We start from the raw sequence: 20,565 nt of genomic DNA on the forward strand, positions 1-20,565 counted from the left end.
GTTCTATTACATTTAATTCTAATTAGACACTTAAAATATTAATTTAAAAATACCTAGAGTAGCCATTATATTATATATTTTCTGAAGTAATACACTGTATGTGCAAAGTAAGTATGGTTTGCTCAAGAGAGATTAAAATACTCCCAGGAATTTCTCTGTGGAAATGCTGCATTCCATATCTTCCCATAGAAATGAAATTGTTGAATGACTCATTTTAGTACCATATTGTTAAAATGTGACCTGCATTTATGGCTTATTGTTGAGTAGAAGTACGGACTTGGAAAAAACAAATAGTGAATTTTTATATATATTTTAAATATTATTGCCTGTCTTTATTATTATTGTTTTGCGTTTTTTGCTATACTTAGTCCTAAAAAGTTTGACTTTAATTCACAAGTCTTTAATGGTTTCTTTCCATAGCATTGCTATCAAATTACCTGGAAATTAGCATATTTAAGTGAGGAGTTATTTCATAGAACTTAAATTTTTTTTAGTTGTAGATGGACACAATCTTTATTTATTTACCTTTTTTAATGTGGTGCTAAGAATTAAACCCAGGGCCTCACGCATGTGAGGCAAGTACTCTATCACTGAGCTACAACCCCAGCCCTATTTAACAGAATTTTAAATTTAACTTTAGTTTGTTCTTGGGAATATACACGTAGCAGTTTTACTGAAAATTGAGCATATCTTTTTAAATTGGCATATTTTATTTTATTGAGTGGTTTATATTTGGAGCTACCTAATCTTTGCCTTAATTCATATATTTCTAATTCTAAAAACAATCATTGAATTTGTTAATGTGCGCCCTTCCACCATTACTTAACATTACTAAAGTTTGTGTGTGTGTGTGTGTGTGTGTGTGTGTGTGTGTGTGTTTAATAGAAACATCATACACTTGTTTTAATACAAGTAGGGTATCAGGTAGAAAGTAAATTGCTTTTAAATATAATGTTTAGTAGGAGTAATGGTTTATAAGGTTTAATTTAGTTGAATTTGGGATAAACATGCAGAAGTTTGCATTATTCATTTTCTTATAGTGAACAAAAATAAAGATCTAGTAAAAATAACAAACAGTAATAATAGCTGTTGTTGGAGCACACTGTTAATATGTCATATACTGTGTGTTGATCTGTTCGTGTATATTATTCTGTTTTGTATTACTATAATGAAATACTGGAGGCAGGGTAACTCAGTAAAGAAAAGAGGTTTATTTAGCTCTTAGTTGTGCAGATTCTAACCTATAGAGCTGGCATAAGATTGGCCTTGGTGAAGAAGGCCTTATGGTATATGACATTGCAATGTTGGGAATGCCTGCAAGAGGGAGCTATCACGTTGCCAAACAGGAAGCTTGAGAGTCTGGGAGTAGCCAGGCTTGTTCTTTTACAACAACCTTCCTGGCCAAATTCAGAGGTCCCACAGCAAATACTTTGTTTCCTTCCAAGGGCAACTTTACAGTGGCTTAAGGACCTTCCCCATTAGATATCAGCTCATACCCTACCACTCAAGAGGACTGGGCTTCCAGCACATGAACCTTTGAATGAACTACATCCAAACCATAGCATCCTGTGTATTTTATATGTATATCACTAAATCTTTTCCATACCCAATAAAATGGGTATCCCTTCCTCGTAGTGCTGAAGGAACTAAAATTGTAGCAATTAGATAATTTATAGAAGATCCTGCAACTAGGAAATTTTCTGATTTTGGACCTGGGTCTCAGTTTCCACTCTATGGCCCGCACTGGTCTAGACAAATGATATTAATCCCATTCTGATTTAGTGATCTCTGGCAGGCCCAGGGAATTATTTTACTTTTTTTTTTTTTAAAAAAGAACAAACTATTTTATATGCAGCTGCAGTTGAAAGCCATTGCACTCATTGCAATGAGATAGTGTTAACAACATAATTGAAATATAATTCACAAACTGTAAATTGATACTTTTATTAAAGTCTGCAGTTCAGTGGTTTTTAATGTATTCAGAGTTTTTATTCATTACAAACAATTTAGAACATTTTCATCACTATGAAAATAAAATCTGTACCCTTAATCAGTTGTTTGATTTAGTATACTACTTTTTTTTTTACAGCAGAATGCATTACAATTCATATTGCATATATACAGCACAATTTCTCATATCCCTGGTTTTATACAAAGTATATTCACACCATTTGTGTCTTCATACATGTACTTTGGATAATGGTGTCCATCTCATTGCACCTCTATTTCTAACCCCATGCACCCTCCCTTCCTCTCCCACCATTTTCCCTATCTAGAGTTCCTCTTTGTCTCCCATGCTCCCCCTCCCTATCCCACTCTGAATCAGCCTGCTTATATCAGAGAAAACATTCAGGCATTTGGTTTCTTTTGGGATTGGCTAACTTCACTTAGCATTGTATTCTCCAACTCCATCCATTTACCTGCAGATGCCATGATTTTATTCTCTTTATTGCTGAGTAATATTCCATTGTGTATATATACCACATTTTTTTTTTTATTCATTCATCTACGGAAGGGCATCTAGGTTGGTTCCCCAATCTAGCTATTGTGAATTGTGCTGCTTTAAACATTGATGTGGCTGTGTCCCTGTAGTACGCTGCTGTTAAGTCCTTTGGATATAGACCGAGGAGAGGGTCAAATGGTGGTTCCATTTCAAGGAATCTCCATACTGCTTTCCATATTGCTACACCAGTTTGCAGGCTTACCAGCAGTGTATGAGTGTACCCTTTCCCCCACATCCTTACCAACACTTATTATTGTTTGTATGCATAATAACTGCCATTCTGACTGCAGTGAGATGAAATCTTAGAGTGGTTTTGATTGCATTTCTCTAATTGCTAGTGATGATGAACATTTTTTTCATGTATTTATTGGTTGATTGTACGTCATTTTCTGAGAAGTGTCTGTTCAGGTCCTTGGCCCATTTATTGATTGGGTTATTTATTTATTTATTTTTTGTGCTTAGCTTTTTGAGTTCTTTATATACCCTAGAGATTAGTGCTATATTTGAGGGGTAAAGATTTCCTCCCAAGATGTAGGCTCTCTATTGACCTCAGAGATTGTTTCTTTTCCTAGAAGAGACTTTAGTTTGAATCCATCCAATTTATTGACTTTTGATTTTAATTCTTGCGCTATAGGAGTCTTATTAAGGAAATTGGGGTCTAATCTGACACAATGGAGATGAGGACCTACTTTGTAAAACTTTTTATAAGTATACAGAGTTTTTAAAATTCTTTTGTTCTTTTTTAGAATTTAATTTTTTTTGTTATTTTTAGTGTATTTTGACATGTAATACATACATGGAACATAACTTACCCAATTAGAATCCCATTCTTGTACATGACTTGGAGTATCACTGGTTGTGTATTCATCTATGAACATAGAAAAGTTATGTCTGATTCATTCAACCCCTTCCTAATCCCAACTTCTGTCTTTCCTTCATTCCCCTTTATCTATCCACCAGCACCCAAACGGTAGGCTTTCAGTAACTATAACTTGAAATAGTATGACTATTACTACTCGTAATAGTCATACCATTTATTTAACCCATCTTGTCCCATTGTCCCAATTGTGGAACACCTCTAAAACCTTATAAAATAACTATAAAATAACATCATTATAAACAATATTAATATATATGTAAGCTGTAAGTTTTGATTTCCAACCTGTTAATGTACCTTTATAAATTTCATTGAAAATGCACAATTAAAACCTTAGGATTTAATGGGTTAATGAAACCTCGTACCATTACCTGTTTCCACTGTTTTAGTATCTTACATTTTAGTCATAGGTCATACTATTATAATTTTATAATAAGTTTATTATAGTATTTTTATATAAGGTTATAATTTTATTAAAAATTTTTATTATAAAGTTGTTATATTCCAATACATACCATTATAATTATTTTACATTGTAAACCTTAATCTTAAAATTCTCAAAATTCTACCATGACTGCCAGGATTGATAGAATTATTTTCATGTTCATGGCTCAGGTAACATTATTAAATAATAAGTTTTTTGTACAAATGACAATGAATAACTCACTTTAGCAAGAAAGAAATCAATGAAGGGAATTCATAGTTGTTAATAAGTAACTCCTTTTGACTGTGAATCAGTAAGAAACCTTAGAGACCTAGAAATGAGCTGTTAACTTAGTCTATTGTTATCAAATTTTCAAGTCTTTTACTAAACAAAACCTTGTGGTAGAAGTTATCACTATTGCTAAAGGAGACAATGAAAATATAGAAAAAAGCACTTGATTGATTTTAGAAGTTGTTAGAATCAAAGGAGATAAATAATTCCCATGCTGCAGCGGCATTCCAAAGAGAAGAGGGCAATCATTGTATCCTAAAGACAGCATGTTGCAGAAGTACTTGCTTAAAAGAACCCCCAAAGTTTTCTTTGTAGTGAAAGGGAAATTTAAGTCTTTTAAATATAATTTAAATGATATAATGATATGACTTCTAACCCTTCTAAACCTGTTAAAACTTGTATGACAGGTATTTCCAGTTTTGTTAATTATGTAGTTTCACAGATGCATTTTAGTAAGGTTTGAAGTGTTCTTTTTTTAATAGCTAAACTGAGTACTTGAAAATTATTCTTAGAAGTTCAAAAACAAGAATAACTTCTAAAATATAAGCATTTTTAATGTGATCAGTTAAGTCACGTGTGCTGCATAAGAAACAATGTTTCAGTGATAGGCAACATAAGTGTGATAAGATTATGAATAGTGAGTGACATCAAAGCTGTCTTAAGTGCACCCTGTAATGTTTGTACAAGGAAGTTGCTTCACAAAATTACATTTCTCAGAGCATCATCATTTGACATATGACTATAATAGTTAAAAGTGCACAACCTCTGAAACAAACCTGAAATATTCAATTAACAATCTTTGAGTGCCTGCTAGGTACATTTTAATATTACCTTTTTAATATATAAAACTGAACTTAATTTTCTTTTTTTACTATTATATTTAAATTTTTTAACCATATGATTTATTTTTATTTTTTTAGTCATACATGACAGCAGAATTATTTTGACATATAATACATACATGGAATGAACATACATCAATCATATCATCTATTCTGCTGCCCTTCCTATCCTCCCTACTCCTTCCCTCCTCTCCCATCCTTTCTCTCTATCCAATCTAATGTGACACACTTTTTTTTCTTTTTCTCATCACAGCATCATATATGGATTCTGTGTAACAATGAGGTTCTCCTTCCATCTTCCGTTCAACTGAACTTAATTTTCTAAAGGATTTTTGCATCTATATTAATTATGAATGTTGACCTTTTATTTTCCTTTTTTGGGCAATGTTTGGTATCAGGGCATTTCTGGCTTCAGATCATATAATGAACTGGGACATGTTTCTTCTTCTTTTAAATTCTTTAAGCATTTTTATAGAATTATTTTCTCTTTAAATGTTGAGTAGAATTTATCAGTTACACATTCTGGGACCAGGATTTTCTTTGTGGGAAAATTTTAAATTACTAATTCAATTTATATAAGAGATAGTTATTCAAGTTTTCTATTCTCGTTCAATTTTGGTGGTTTGAATCTGTTGAGGTATTTTGTTTTATATGAGTTGTTGAATTTATTGACTTAAAAGTGTTCCTAATTTTGTTTTATTCCTTTAATGTCTATAATATGTATAGTGTTATCCTTCTTTAATCATCGATATTGGAAATTTGGATCTTTTTCTCTTTGCTTCCTCAGTCTAGGTAGAAGTGTTTCCATTTTATTAATCTTTTAGGAAAACTATTTTATTTTTTTCTATTTTTATGTTTCTTTGTTGTTCTGTAATACTGTATGTTTAATATGTTCTTTGTTTTCTGAAGTTGGTAATTAGGATGATTTTAGGTTTTATTCTTTTTATTAAATAAGCATTTATAGCTATAAGTTTCCTCAAAATATTCTTTGAAGCAGCACACAAATTTTGACATGTTGTGTTTTGTTATAAATCAGTTCAAAATGTCTTCTAGATAACCCTTGTTATTTATTTGGGTTATTTAAAAGTGAGTTGTTCTGTTTTCAAGTTTTTGAGAGATGTTCTTAGATTTTTTTCTTTTTATTTATAAAATATGATCCATCTTGATAATTGTTTTAAATGCAGTTGAAAAGTCTGTATACCCTGCTGTTTCCTGGAGAATTTTATAAATATAAGCAAAGTTAAGTTGGTTAGTAATGTTATCTGTTTTTTTCTGTACCATTGTTAATTATTTTGAAATGAGCGTTGAAAGTTCTAATTGTAATAGATTTGTCTTTCTCCCATTAGTGCTATTGATTTTTTTGCTTCTTATAACTTGAAACTTTGTTATTAGTTACATATAGACATTTTTTGATAAGGTAACCATTTTATCATTATGAACTGTGTTTTTAAAATTTTTTATTTTAGTTGTCAATGGACTTTTATTTTATTAATTGATACCTGGTACTGAGACTTTAACACGGTGCCTCATACATGCTAGGCAAGCGCTCTGCCACTGAGCCATAACCTCAGCCCACAAACTGTTTTTATCCCTGGTGATACTCTTTATCTAAATTCTACTTTATCTGGTATTAATACAGTCAATCCAGCTTCCTTATTTGTTGTTTGCATTATATATATCTCCTTCCATGTTTTTATTTTTACAGTTTTTTGGGTCTCTATATGTAACATGGACAGCATGTAGTTAGGGTTTTTTTTTGTGTGTTTTTTATCCTGGTGGATAATTTTTTATTCCTTTTTTCCTCTCCTTTTATGCCTTCTTTTGGAGTATTTTCTATAATTTCCATTTCTCCATCGTTGGCTTATTATACATCTTTGTTACTTTTTCTTTGTTTGCTGTAGTATCTATAATACATTATGATAACTTAATATATTTTACATTCAAGTAATATACTACCTCACATATTTCCTGAGAACCACACCACAGAAGTTATTTTCTTCCTTTCATATTCACTTCTTTAGATAATTATAAATCCCATAATAATAAATTACTGTTATTTTGCTTTAAGTTCAAAATTATCTTTTTTAAATTTTAAATTTCAGATTTTCAGAAAAGCTGTAAAACCAGAAGGTTCTCATATATCCTATATTCAGCTTGCCCTGTATAACCATTGTATATCCATTGTATAATGATCAAAACCAATAAATTAACATTGATAGAATACTTTTAATTAAACTATAAATTTTATTTCACTTATTTTTCATCTAATGTTCAATTTCTGTTTCAGAGTTCTGTGTTATATTTTAATAGTCATGTATCTGTAACCTCCTCTGATATGTGACAAATTGAAAGACTGAAAGTCTTTTAGTTGAAGGACTGAAAGTCTTTCCTTTTAAAATATCAAAGTCAGAAAAAGTGCTGCTCAGATAATTTGAATGTATCATTTATTTTTGGTTTCTAGGATATTTTTTCATGACTACTTTGAGTTTGTGTTTTTGCCCAAAATAACATAGTGATTATGATGCCCTTCTCAGTGAATTATATCAGGGGATATATAATGTTGATAAGTCATATTACAGGTGATTCTTTTTTTTTTTTTTTGGGTATGTGGGGTGGGTACTGGGATTGAACTCGGGGGCACTTTACGATGGAGCTACATCCTCAGATCTTTTTGGTTTTTGAGACAGGGTCTTGTTTAGTTGCTGAGGTCTTCCCTAAGTTGATGAGGCTGGTCTTGAACTTGCGATCCTCCTGCTTCAGCCTCCTGATTTGCTGGGGTTATGGGTGTGTACCACCACACCTGGTTTGCTGGCGATTTTTGACCCTGTCCACTTGGTGAATGTGATTTCTATGCTTCTCCATTGTAAAGTTAATATTTTTTTCTTTTTTAATTAACAAATGTCTTGGGAGATGCTCATTTTAGCCCATGCAAATATGTTGATTTTTCTTAATCTTTTGGACACTATTTTTAGCACTCATTGTGGATATTTCCTGCAACAATTATTAGTTTGTATTATTACAGTTTTATTGTAATGGTGATTTTTTTTTTAAATCCCTTATTCCATTCATTAACTTGATTTCGGTAAGAAAGAACTATCCTGTATCATTTACTTATAGTTTAGACTCATTTTTTTCCGTTCTGTGGATTAGAATTCACTATTTTTTTTTTACATTTTATTGCTCAAATTGTTCTATCTTTTGTTACTGTAAATACTTATGAGTTCATTCTTGTGCTTTTTGATATGCCATCTTTTTTTACATTAGTTGTTGATGGACCTTTATTTTATTCATATATTTATATGTGGTGCTGAGAATTGAACCCAGGGCCTCACACATGCAAGGCAAGCACTCTACCACTGAGCCACAATCCCAGCCCTGATATGCCATCATTTTTTTCTGTTTCTTTTAAAAGATTATCGAGAAGTGTCTTATTTACCACTTCTCATACTTTTCATTATTTATTTGACTATCTAATAATTTCCTTTTGTCTAAAGAACTTCTTTCAACAAATTAAAAGAATATATTATAGTGTAGGGTCTACACATAATGAATTCTCTGTTTTTGTTGTCTGAAAGTGCTTATTTTGCCTTCACTTTTTATTTTTCTTGGTAAAAATTAGTTTGACAGTTTCCTTTTTCTTCTCCCCCTTATTTTAAAGATCTTTCTCCATGTTCTTCTGGCTTACCCAAGTTTTGACAAGAGGTTTGCTGTTATTCTTATCTTGGAGATTATGAGCCTCTTGGATCTGTGAGTTTATGGTTTTTATTAATTTTTAAAAGTTGGCCATTATTTCTTGTAACTTCCCCCCATTTTTTGGACCATTCATTTCTTTTCTGTCCTCTTAGATGTCTTTATATATTTTTTAAGGTCATTGATGTGCTTTTCCTCTGTGTGTGTGCTCATGCACACATGCCTGCATTTTAGATTTTGTTTTCCTGTTGCTCCTTATTCAGTATCTAAATCTACTGTTTAAGCCCATGCAATTTAATTTTCATTTCTGATATTTTTCACCTCTGTACATTTCATTTTGGAGTCATTTTTGTTCAAGTTTTCTTTTGCCTTGCACTTACAGAGCTTTTAGGTAGCTTTTTAAATATTTTTGTCTCCTAGTTTCATAAGCTCGTCTTTATTTTGTTTATGGAATGATTTTTCTTCTGTTTGGATCATATTTTTTTCTATTTGTTTTCCTGCCTGGTAAGTTCTAGTTGGATATCAGTATTATAATTTTTATATTATTCTTAAATTTTGTTGTGTTCTTTTATTAAACAGTGTTGGCTATTGTTTGGCATACAGTTACATTACTTCAGAGTCAGTTTAATCCTTCTGTGGCTTGTTTTTAAGCTTTCTTGTGGTTTCTGCAGCTTTTTGTCTGCGTATGATTTAGTTCCATACTAAGATGATACCTTTTTGAGAACTCTCCCCGATATACTGTTATGGGGTCTTTCCCAGTGTTGGGAATCCAAACAATTCCCAGCCTTGTGTGACTACTTGGGATTATTTGGATTGCTTTCTGCTGGCTTTCATAATTTGTTTTCACATTTATGCAGATCATAATTTTGGCGAAGACTGAAAGGGACTGGTTCTTTAGATTACATAAATCTGTTTGCTGCTGTTCTTTCTGAAAATTTTCCCAGAACTGTAGCCACCTTAACCATCTTAAACTTCAGTCTTTTGCCACAATGCAGTGGCCTTTTTTCAGCATTTCTTCCCTTCTTTTCATGTGACATAGAACTACTTCTGGACAGTAACCATAAGGGTCAACCATAAGATTCATATAGTTTTCCAGTGATATCAGAGAACACAGTCGTGTAGTGTATGTCTACTGTCTATATATAATTTTCTTATATGTTTTGTTCATTTTCTAGTTTCATCATGGCCAGAAGTAGGAATCAGTCTAGTAATTGATGTATAAATGGATGATATTATAATGAGTATGGATCCTCTGAAAAGAGTTAGTTTGTTTTGCATTAAATTACTGTTGAGTTATTCAACCACGCACTCTTGGATTTAGTTCTTCTCGGGGGGATACTATTTAGTTCTGTCCTTAAACCTAACACAAATTCCTTGGTGGTCTTTATTCCTTTAGGTATTGTTTTCTCTGCATCAGCTTCCAACTTGGTAGGACTGAGATTCTAGACTCTTATGCACTATAATTGGCAGCTGTTGAAATATCTGCTCAGCTCTTTTATTTAGCCTTTGAGATGTTGTTTTCCCCCCTCACTCTCTTTGCAGTCTCCTCTTGAACATATTTTATTTTAGGAGTCAGAATTTCAGGTATGTATACTGAAGATTTAGTGACTCCACTCTTTATGGTTTTCTCTTTTTCAGGGTTTCCAACCTTGAAATGCAGCTACTCTGAACTTTGTCTTCTGGCTTCTCAGGGAACAGGTCTCTGGCTTTTTGACTTATTTTCCACAGGCAGGGTTTTGAGCAACTTCATAATAAAAAATGTGTATTGGGCTGGGGTTATATAGCTCAGTGGTAGAGCGCTTGCCTAGCATGTGTGAGGCAATGGGGTTCCATCCTCAGCACCACATATAAATAAATAAAAATAAAGGTACACTGACAACTAAAAAAAAAATTTTTTTAAAAAGTGGATTATCTGTGATTCCTGAATTAGTTACCTATTATATAAAATTATTCTGAAGCATAGCTCCTAAAAACACCATCATTATCTCAGTTTATTTGGTGCAGGAATCAGATGTAGCTTAACTGGACCTTCTAATTTAGTATTTCTCATAAGATTTCTCAGTTAAGGTTTTAGCTAAGGCTTGGATAGTATCTGAAAGTTCCTTGGGGAAAAGATCCACATTCAAGGTCATGTGGTTGTTAGGATTCAGTTCCTTTCTATGGCATCTTGTTTTGTTGGGCATGCAAGCTGAAAAATCAGTAGAACACTGGCAAATAGAAGTCTCAGTCTTCTGTAACATAATCACAAATATGACATTCCCCCTTAATCTTTGTCTTAATTTGTTGATAAAAAGCAAGTTGCCGAGTTCTGTCACTTAAGGAAAGGATAATTATTCAATCAGTGTATCATTAGTGAGGCAGAATCATTGTTGGCTATCTTAATCTGCCTACTGTAGTTCCCTTTCACTTGTTGTTTCTTCCAATGTAACTACTGTATGCTTTTTCACAGTGATTTTTTAAAAAAATAATCCACCAGATGCCACCATTATCATTAGCCAAAAGCTCATATTTGCAGATACTTACCCTCATTCCCTCTGAGAGCAAAAATGTTTTAACATGCTACCAGTTTCTTCAGACTGCATGTTTTATTTTTTTCCTAATTAGCCACTAGATATATTACCTGGATGTGTCATTCATATCACAAATTTAGCATGACCAAAATATTCTCACCAAAACTTTTCTCCCTTCAGATTATTTCTCTTTCCAAATTGCATCATTATCTTCTCCATCAACTCGGGTTCATTATCTTGAAATCAGAGTATTTTTCTTCTATTTAATCCTAGTCAAAATATGACCAACTCGCCAGAAAAATGCTAGACTCCAACTGTTTGTTACCAGTTTGCCGCAAATTAAGAAAAATTGAAAGTAAGCATTTAGAATCTTATATAACAATTTGACATTAGTAGAACATCCAAACTTGTAATTTTATGTTTTAAAAAATCTTGGTCCTTATTGAGCACACAGTATTGCATGCTTGTAATCTCAGCTATTCAGTAGGCTGAGGCAGGAGGATTACAAGTTTTAGACCAATCTGGGCCACCTAACATGACCCTGTCTAGAAACAAAAAATTAAAAGGGCTGGGAATGTAACTCAGAGGTAGAGTGCTCTTGGGTTCAGTCCCCGATACTGGAAAGGGCAAAAGAGATGTCCACATCAGTTGGAGGGGGAAGTAAAAACTGCACTTTCACTATGTATAGTTTGAGAAGCACTGTTCTATCCTATTTCTATTGCTTATTCTTCCTCTCTCATGTCACTTGTTCATATCACTTCCACCACTGTTTTTTAGATGGGCCTTTGTATTATTTTATGTGGGCTAATTGCTCTAGACTGTTTACTAATCTGCCTTCTAAAGTCCATCCATTCAAATCTTTTAGAGCAGCATTCTGATTATCATTGTGTTGAAAATTTTAATTTGTACTCTATTACCTGTTCAGGATGGTTCTAGAGAAACCTAGGAGAATGACAGGTAATCATTAGGAATTTAGTGTTCAAGCATTTTAATTACTGGGGTGTTTAAGGGAGGGATAAAACTTTTCTCTCCCTAAAATTGCTCTTCTCTTGTTTGATGAACATTAGTTTTACATCCCAGTTGTCTAACCTATAGACATTAAATGCTATGTGTTTCACTGCTTTTTGAGTGCTGAACACTGTCTTCTTATATCACAAAAAGTAGAAATACCAGGAGTAATCCCAATATGAATTTAGTTAGTGTTAATATCCTTTGGGAAGAGATCTGTCCAGCATACTTCATTGTCTGAAATAGGGCAATATCATGTCATGGTTACCAAGTTTTGGATACCCCCTGCTACCTTTGTCTTCTCTAAAGGCAGGACAAAACAATAATATAAAATTTTTGAAATAGAATTGATTTAGACTTTAGAGAACTTCCGTGTAGTCAGAAAAACAATATTTTCACCACAGTATGTTGATTATTCATAGTCTACAAATTTTACAGATGTCTTTTTTTTTTTTCCTGCCACAGTTCAGAGCAAGGACTTGGCTAGTGCCTATGATTTAAGTTTTTGTTGAAGTATGTTTATTAAAAAAAAAGTGTGCCTCTGTCACAAATGTGTAATGCAATACAATTTACAAATCATGTAATCAGTATCCAAGTTGAAAATGGAACAAAAGACCACCCAAGAAGCCCTTCTTTCCATCACTACCTAACTCATTATCCCCATCAAGGGTGTCCTGGGATTTTGACTTCTGTACTTAATTCATCTTGCTTGCTTGTTTATAAATGGAGTCATATGTATTGTGTCAAACATCTTCCGCTTGACATTTTTCATCTATTTTGCTGTATAAAAGTTATTCATTTTGTATTACCTAATATCCAATAATGTGAACCTACCACAATTTAACCATTCTAATGTTCTTTGGCAGTTTCTAATTTGAGGCTGATATAGTGCTATTATATTAGTATAATACAAGTCTTTTGGTAAACATGTTTCTAGTACATATATACACACACACCCTGGCAATGAAATTCCTGAACTTTTAATTTTTTGGCTTCCTTTCTCCCATCAGACTTTTCTTGGAATGTCTTTTTAGTTTCTGCTCATCTATTATTTAAGTATGTCTTTCCCCAACCTATTCAGCCAGCATCTTGTTTCTCCTATTTACCCATAATGTTGTGTATGTATATATGCACACTGATGTCTAAACTTACTTTATGGCATTAAGCTTTTCATTGTATTTTTGTAGAGATCATAATTTTCCATAATTTTTAAGCGCAACATTGTCACATCATTATCCTATTAGCTCTATGTTCACAAACATGACTACTACCACTGCACACCTATTAGATTTGCTAAATTCCAAGGCACTATTAGAACTAGATGCTAGTGAGAACTTTTTTTTTTTATTGCTAGTTGTAATGCAAAATGGTACAAGTACTTTAGAAGACAGACACTTTGGCACTGTCTTCACAGAGTTAAACATAGTCTTAACATATCCATCAGACATGCTTCTAGGTGTTTATCTAAATGAATTAAAAATTTTATGTCCACACAAAACCTGCACGTGATTGTTTTTAGCAACTTATTTGCCACTGCCAAAAAATTGAAAGCAACCATGATGTCCTTTAGTAAGTGAATGGATAAACTATCAATCCAGAGAAAGAAATGAGGGGGACTTGGATATATATTGCTAAGGGAAAGGTAATCTGCTGCATCCTATATGATTCTAGCTACATGACATTCTGACAGAAGTGAAACTAAAACATCAATGGTTACAGGGGCTGAAGTATGGAATTTTCAGAGTGGTGAAACTATATGATACGGTAATTATATATACATAATAGTATACATTTATTATATACTATGGAACTGAACAGAGTGAATACTAATGTAAATTATTGGCTTTAATTATAATTCTGTTGGTCATAAACTTTAAACAAAAAGACCATGCTAAAGTAAGATGTTTTAGAATATGGGAAACTGTAGGGAAGTACAATTTTTCTGCAAACCTCTAAAATTGCTCTGAAAAATGAAGTTTATTAATTATGAAAACAAAACAAAACATACCACTCTTGGTATCCTTAATACTACTTCCTTAGTCAAAGCTAATGTCTGTATGCTGGCCAACAAACCCTTAGTGAATATAATTCCCAGTCACTTCATCTCCTACTACTTTCCTACTTTCATGCCTTGGAGTATTTGCACTTGCTGTTCCCTCAATTTGGAATACCCTTCCTCCAGATGTTCCCATTGCTTCTTCCTTCCTATTATGCAGACTTCTTCTCAAATGCTGCTTCATCTGGATTACTTTCTCTAGTATCAGCATATCTATACCTTTTCCCCCCAATCATATTCTTAGACTCTTATTTTCTTTTATAGCTCTTAATACTTCTTGACATTGATTCTTTGTTATTTATTTTTTACTTATTAGACTGTAAGTTCTATGGAGGCAAGAATTTTCTCTTTTTCTCTGTGGTATCTCAAGCTAATAGAACAGAATCTAGAATATGATAGGTGCTTAATAAACATTTGTAGAATGAAGAATGAATGAAGTCCTTATTCTCTCTTTAGGAAAATTTATGTGGGGAGCCTAATTTAAAGTCAGCATATTTCTTAGTAACTATGGAATATGAGTTATAAAGATCGATAATCTTGGTAGCCAATATCATCAATATGATAGCATGATGCATTCTCTTAACTGATCTACTTCACAGACAGGAAACTTATTGTGGTTTAGGAAACACTTCTCCATGTGTGATATGAGAGAGACTAGACTGTTAGTGTCTATTTCTTGAACCTCGTTTTTTCTCTTCGTTTTTATACACTTTCAATTTCAAAGAGAAACAAAAGCATAAAGGAGAAAATAAAACTCTAGAATTAACCAAAGACAAGTCATTGTTAACATTTTGATTATTATCCTTTAAAATCATCTGAGATGGACTTAACATTTTGGTTTTTTTATAATGTGTGGGTCATGAGGTAAAACAAGTGTTTAAAAGTATTAGATAACTGGACAGAGTATAGAAATAGTTAGAAATAGTGGTATAAAATGTTGCTTAAATATTTAATATCCTATTCCTTATAAATGTAATATAGACCCTTATACTAAGTGTTTTCTGTTGTAGAATTATCATATTTAAAAATTTTAAATATTTCTGATTATTTGAATGTAAGAAACTAGTGTAGTTACTAATGTTAATCTAAAGAAGAGAGGTTTTAAAACCATATTAGCCTTCCCGCTGAAAAATGTCTTAATTGCATTAAATGAGAAATCTGGATTACTTTTGAAAATATTTTTAAAGTTTTAGGGTGGCCTTTTGTAAAAGAAACTTCTCTGAAGTTATTAGATCTATTTTATTGACAAAAACTCAAGTTTTTGAGAGTTTTTCATGAGTCTTTTAACATTAAGGAGTGGATGTTGGAGAAAATCTTTAAAAAATTTTCAAATTTAACTTAGAATATCATATAATTTAGTTGTAAGTTGATCGTGCCTCATACCTCATGGACTCATGGTCCAAATTTTGTGTGCTGTTACAGAATTACATTACTGTGTTTTAAATTTTCAGTGCCTTTAAGAATTACTAGGTTGTGAGAAAGAAGTGTTAGTGTTCTTGAGTGACGCTCTTCAGTGTGTCAATATGAACATGATATTCTGATATACTTGTATTGCTCAAGGGTAGCTTCTTGGGGAGAATTTAAGCTCAAAATAATTGTTATCACATGGTGATTTACACAAATCAAAAGAGACTTAAGTTACTTATGACATAATTTGAGTCCGGGTAATTATATACTAATTTCTAAACACTTCTTAGTGTTAATATTGAATGGTAAAGTCATGTTTTTGTCCTAATGTTAATAATTTCTTTGCTTGTGAAGATGTTAAACTTGTGTCCTGAGCAATGAGATAAATCCACAGATGACTGATAACAATGTTTTGTTCTGTTTAAACCTATGAAATAGTTATTAGCATTTAAGAGTATAAGATTTTATTTGGAAATCCATATTTTAAGTTTCTCTTGAGAAAGATTGGACAATATAGAGCTTTTATTCTAACATAGCACTGATTTTTACCTGAGGGCAATTTGGACAGTGTTTCAAAGAGGACTTTTGAACAGTGTCTGGAGACAGTTTAGATTTTCATGACTCATGTGTGCAGTGAGTAAAGGGCAGGGATGCTGCTGAAGCACAAAACGGCTTCCCATAACAAATTATCTGGTCCAGAAGGTCAGCGCTGAGATTGAGAAGTTCTGCAAAATAGTAATTTAATCTGAATTGAATCACACTTACTCCTTATAATTTAAGTTAGCCATATTCTTCATCCAGTTTACTTTTTTAAATTGCATGGTATCTTTACACTTTTGGTTGTATGTACCTTTCTTTAGTGTAAATTACTTTTGTGGGAATTGAAACATCTTCAAGTATTTTTTGAAAAAGTGATGAAAAATCTTAGGTTTTATTCTAATATGAAGAGTATTAGTATCAAAGATTCCTGTTATCTTCATTCTTTCAATTAATGTGAGGTTTTGCACTAAGCATTATAATAGAGAAGATAAGCAAGTACATATGCTCTAAGGATTGCTGTGTTTTGGAGAATCATTCTATTCATTTATTATTATGTAATGCTTTCTATATCCCTGATGATTTTCCTAGCTTTGAAGTCTGCTTTGTCTGAAATTATAGCCATTCCAGCTTTGTCTTCATTGTTATTGTTGCATTTCTTCTCTATCATTTTTCTTTTGGTCTGCTTGTGTTTATATTTAAAAGAATGGATTTTTTTTTTTGTTCACTGACAGTCTTGTATTTTGATGCAGTTAGAACATTACATTTCAATATGAATTAGCTGATTTAAAAGATTATTGATTATATTTGCTACTCTGCTGTGTGAGTTGAACTTGTTCTTTTTATGCCTTCTACTTTTTTCTGCCCTCTGTGACTTTAAGTATTTTGTATTTTCTCCTTAGTGTATCAATTATACATCTTTTATGTGTGTGCTTACGCACACATGCATGCATGCACTACCTGGAGTTTGTAGTATACATTTATTACTAATATAAGTCCACTTAATAGTGGATTATTCCCATTTCTCCCATCTTTCCCTTATTAATGTTGTTGTCATTTCATTTAAGTGTAAGTTGTAATCTCCCAATATATTATTGCTATTACTATTTTGAACAAAATGTTGTATGTTAGATTGATTAAAGGAAAAGAAAAGATATTCTCTTTCTACATCTATCACTTCACTTTATTATTTTCTGGTTTGCATGGTTCCTGGAGAGAAGTCTGATGTAATTCTTATTTTTGTTCTTCTATATATACGGTGATTTATCTCCCCCTCCAGCCTCTTTCAAAAAAATGTTTGTCTTTGATTTTCTGCAGCTTTATATGCCTAGGAGAAGTATAAGATGATTTTTTTTCTTTTCATTTTGAGAATCTGGGGTAGGACTTCTGCAGGCAAAGCTCATGAGTGGCAGGGCTCCACACTCCCATTTTTTCTCATATATTCCACGTGCAGTTGTGTTGTTTTTATGTGGGGGTGGGGGCTTGCGGGGGATTGAATTCGGGGACACTTGACCACTGATCGACATTCCCAGCCCTGTTTTGTATTTTATTTAGAGACAGGGTCTCAGTAATTGCTTAGTGCCTCACCATTGCTGCAGATGGCTTTGAACTTGTGATCTTCCTGCCTCAGCCTTCTAAGCTGCTGGGATTATAGGTGTGCACCACTCTGCCTGGCTCCACATGCAGTTTTCTTCAACTATTCTGCACTCTTTTCATCACCTAGTCAATTACCTTTTAAATGTAAATTTAAAGGTCCTGCCATGGTTTCTACTCCTGGTACACTCTAAATTTCTGTATTGTATTTCTCTACACTTCGGGGGTCAGAAGTTTGCCCTTTTTCCTCAAGTCTCTGAAGTAGGTAAGAGGTGTTGTGTTGATGTTCTTTTGTTCACTCCTTTGCTTGTTTTGAGGACAGGAGTGATGACTTCCAAGTTCTTTACATGTCAGGCTAGGAAACAAAAGTCAGCTGTAAGTTTATATAAAAGTTCTTTACCAAATTGAGATATTCTCCTTCTATTCCTAATTAGAGTTTGTTAAATGAATCCATTTTAATTTTTGTCAAATGCTTTCCTTCCATTAATCATCAATGATTTACTTCCTTAGACTTTGATACAGTGAATTACATTGAATGATTTTCAGATATTAAGCTGTGTTATATATCTAGAATTAATCTCACTTGATCAGGAGAAAGAGAGCTCTATATTTCCCTTTTTGTACTGCCTTTTTAATATCAAGATGATGCTACTCTTATGAATTTGGAAATGTTCACTCCTTTTTCTGTGGGTTTGTTTTCTTTTTTAAGAGATTGCATAAAATTGGTATGAATTCTTATGAAGCATTGGTAAGCCTCTAAAGAAATCACTGGATATAGGATTTCCTTTGAGAGGGAACTTTTAAATTGAGTAAAGTAAAATTTATTTAATGATTAAAGTACTACTAAGGTTTTTTTTTTTCCATCTTGCTTGAGTTTTGGTAGCTTGTAATTTGTGAGTAATTGGTCTTCTAAGTTTTTGAATTTATGATGATTAAGTTTGTAATATTTTCTTTTTGAAGCTTTAGTCATTGCTGTTTCATTGCTAATATTTATAATATGTTTTCTATTTTTTTTAAATCTAAGTCTCGCTAGAGGGCTATCAATATTGTTTTCTTCCCCTAAAGAACCAGTATTTACATTGAGTTATATAATTCTTTCCTGTTTTCAGTTGATTTGTACTCTTTTATTTCTTTTGCTTGGGCTTTTTTCCTTTTTTTCTTTGAGATAAGAATGTAATGATTTGAGAAGGCTTCTTAGTTTCTAGTATAAAAATTTAGAGCTATAGAGTTCCCTGTCAGCACTGGCTTAGCTGTGTTCCATAATTTTTTTATTGTTACAAAATATACATAAAATTTACCCTTTTAGCCATTTCGGAGTGTAGAGTTCATTGGTATTATGTATATTCACATTGTTGTGCAACCATCATCATTACCCACCTCCAGAACTTTGTCATCACCTGAGACTGAAAATCTATACCCATTAAATAAATTGCTCCTCTTTCCCTTCAGAAACTGGTAACCACTATTCTACTTTCTGTGAATTTGACTATTCCAGCTACTCGTATTAGTGGGTATATATATAATTGTCCTTTTATGTTTGGCTCATTGCACTTTGCATAATGTCTTCAAAGTTCATGTTTAGCATTATCAGAATTTCATTCTTTTAAAAAGCTGTATAATATTGCATCATTACTACATACCACATTTTGTTTAGCCATTCATTCATTGATGGACATTTGGTTAGACCCACCTGTTTGCTACTGTGAAAAATACCGTGAACATTGATATAGAAATATCTGAGTCCCTGATGCCAGTTCTTTTCAGTCTATACACAGAAATGAAATTGCGGGATTATGTTAATTGTACATTAAATTTTTGAGAAGCTACTGTATGGTTTTCTACAGCACCCGTACCATTTTATATTCCCTTTAGATATCCCCAGATTTCCAGTTTGTTCATATTTTCACCAACACTTAGTTTCTAGTTTTTTGATTGTAGTCATCCCATTTTTTTAAATATTTTTTTTTCACAATATCTATTCTGTATATTTATTTTTATGTGGTGCTCAGGATTGAACCCAGGGCCTTATACATGCTAGGTAAGTGCTCTGTCACTGAGCTACAGCCCCAGCTCCCTGTTTTGTAGTAGTAGTCATTCTAATAGGTGTGAAATGATATCTCATTGTTTTAGTGTGAATTTCCCTAATGATTAGAGATTTGAATACTTTTTCATGTGTGACCATTTATTTATTTTTTGGAGAAATATCTATTGAAGTCCTTAGTCCATTTTTAAATAGTCTTCCTTGGGGTTTTTTGGTTATATTGTTTTATTGAAGTTCTTTATATTTTCTGAATATTAATCCCTTATCTACATGATTTGCAAATATTTTCTCCCATTCTGTAGTATGAATTTTTCACTCTCTTGATAGTATTCTTTGATGCACAAAAGGTTTAATTTGATGAAATGAAATTTACTTGCATTTATAATATGTAGCTTGATAATGTGCTTCAATCTTTTAACAGAATGTACTGGGGAAATATTTTCTTTTCTATACTTTTAAAGTTCTGTTAAATTGAGAAGTCACTTTTATTTATAAAAATGTTTATGTAACATCAGAATATATGCCCTTTTTAAAGCATATATATATTTTGAGGTATACAGTCTTCCTCCATCTAAACTCCAGATGTATCTGAGCTGGGTGCAGTGGCACACGCCTGTAATCCTAGCCACTTGGGAGCCTGAAGCAGGAGGGTCAAGAGTTCAAAACCAGCTTCAACAAAAGTGAGGCCCTAAGCAACTCAGTGAGGCCCTGTCTCTAAATAAAATACAAAATAGGGCTGGGGATATGGCTCAGTGGTCTAGTGCCCCTGAGTTCAATCCCTGGTAC

General features: G+C 32.5%; 1 protein-coding gene across 3 annotated transcripts in view; it reads left to right on the plus strand.

Moving 5' to 3' along the window:
• The window catches only part of SHOC2 (SHOC2 leucine rich repeat scaffold protein), a 91,363-nt gene that overhangs the window by 33,771 nt on the left and 37,027 nt on the right, over positions 1 to 20,565 (plus strand). The gene's annotated exons all lie outside the window — the stretch shown is intronic.

This window comes from Spermophilus citellus (genome assembly GCF_964194105.1).
Source record: "Spermophilus citellus genome assembly, chromosome: 15".
NCBI lineage: Eukaryota > Metazoa > Chordata > Mammalia > Rodentia > Sciuridae > Spermophilus > Spermophilus citellus.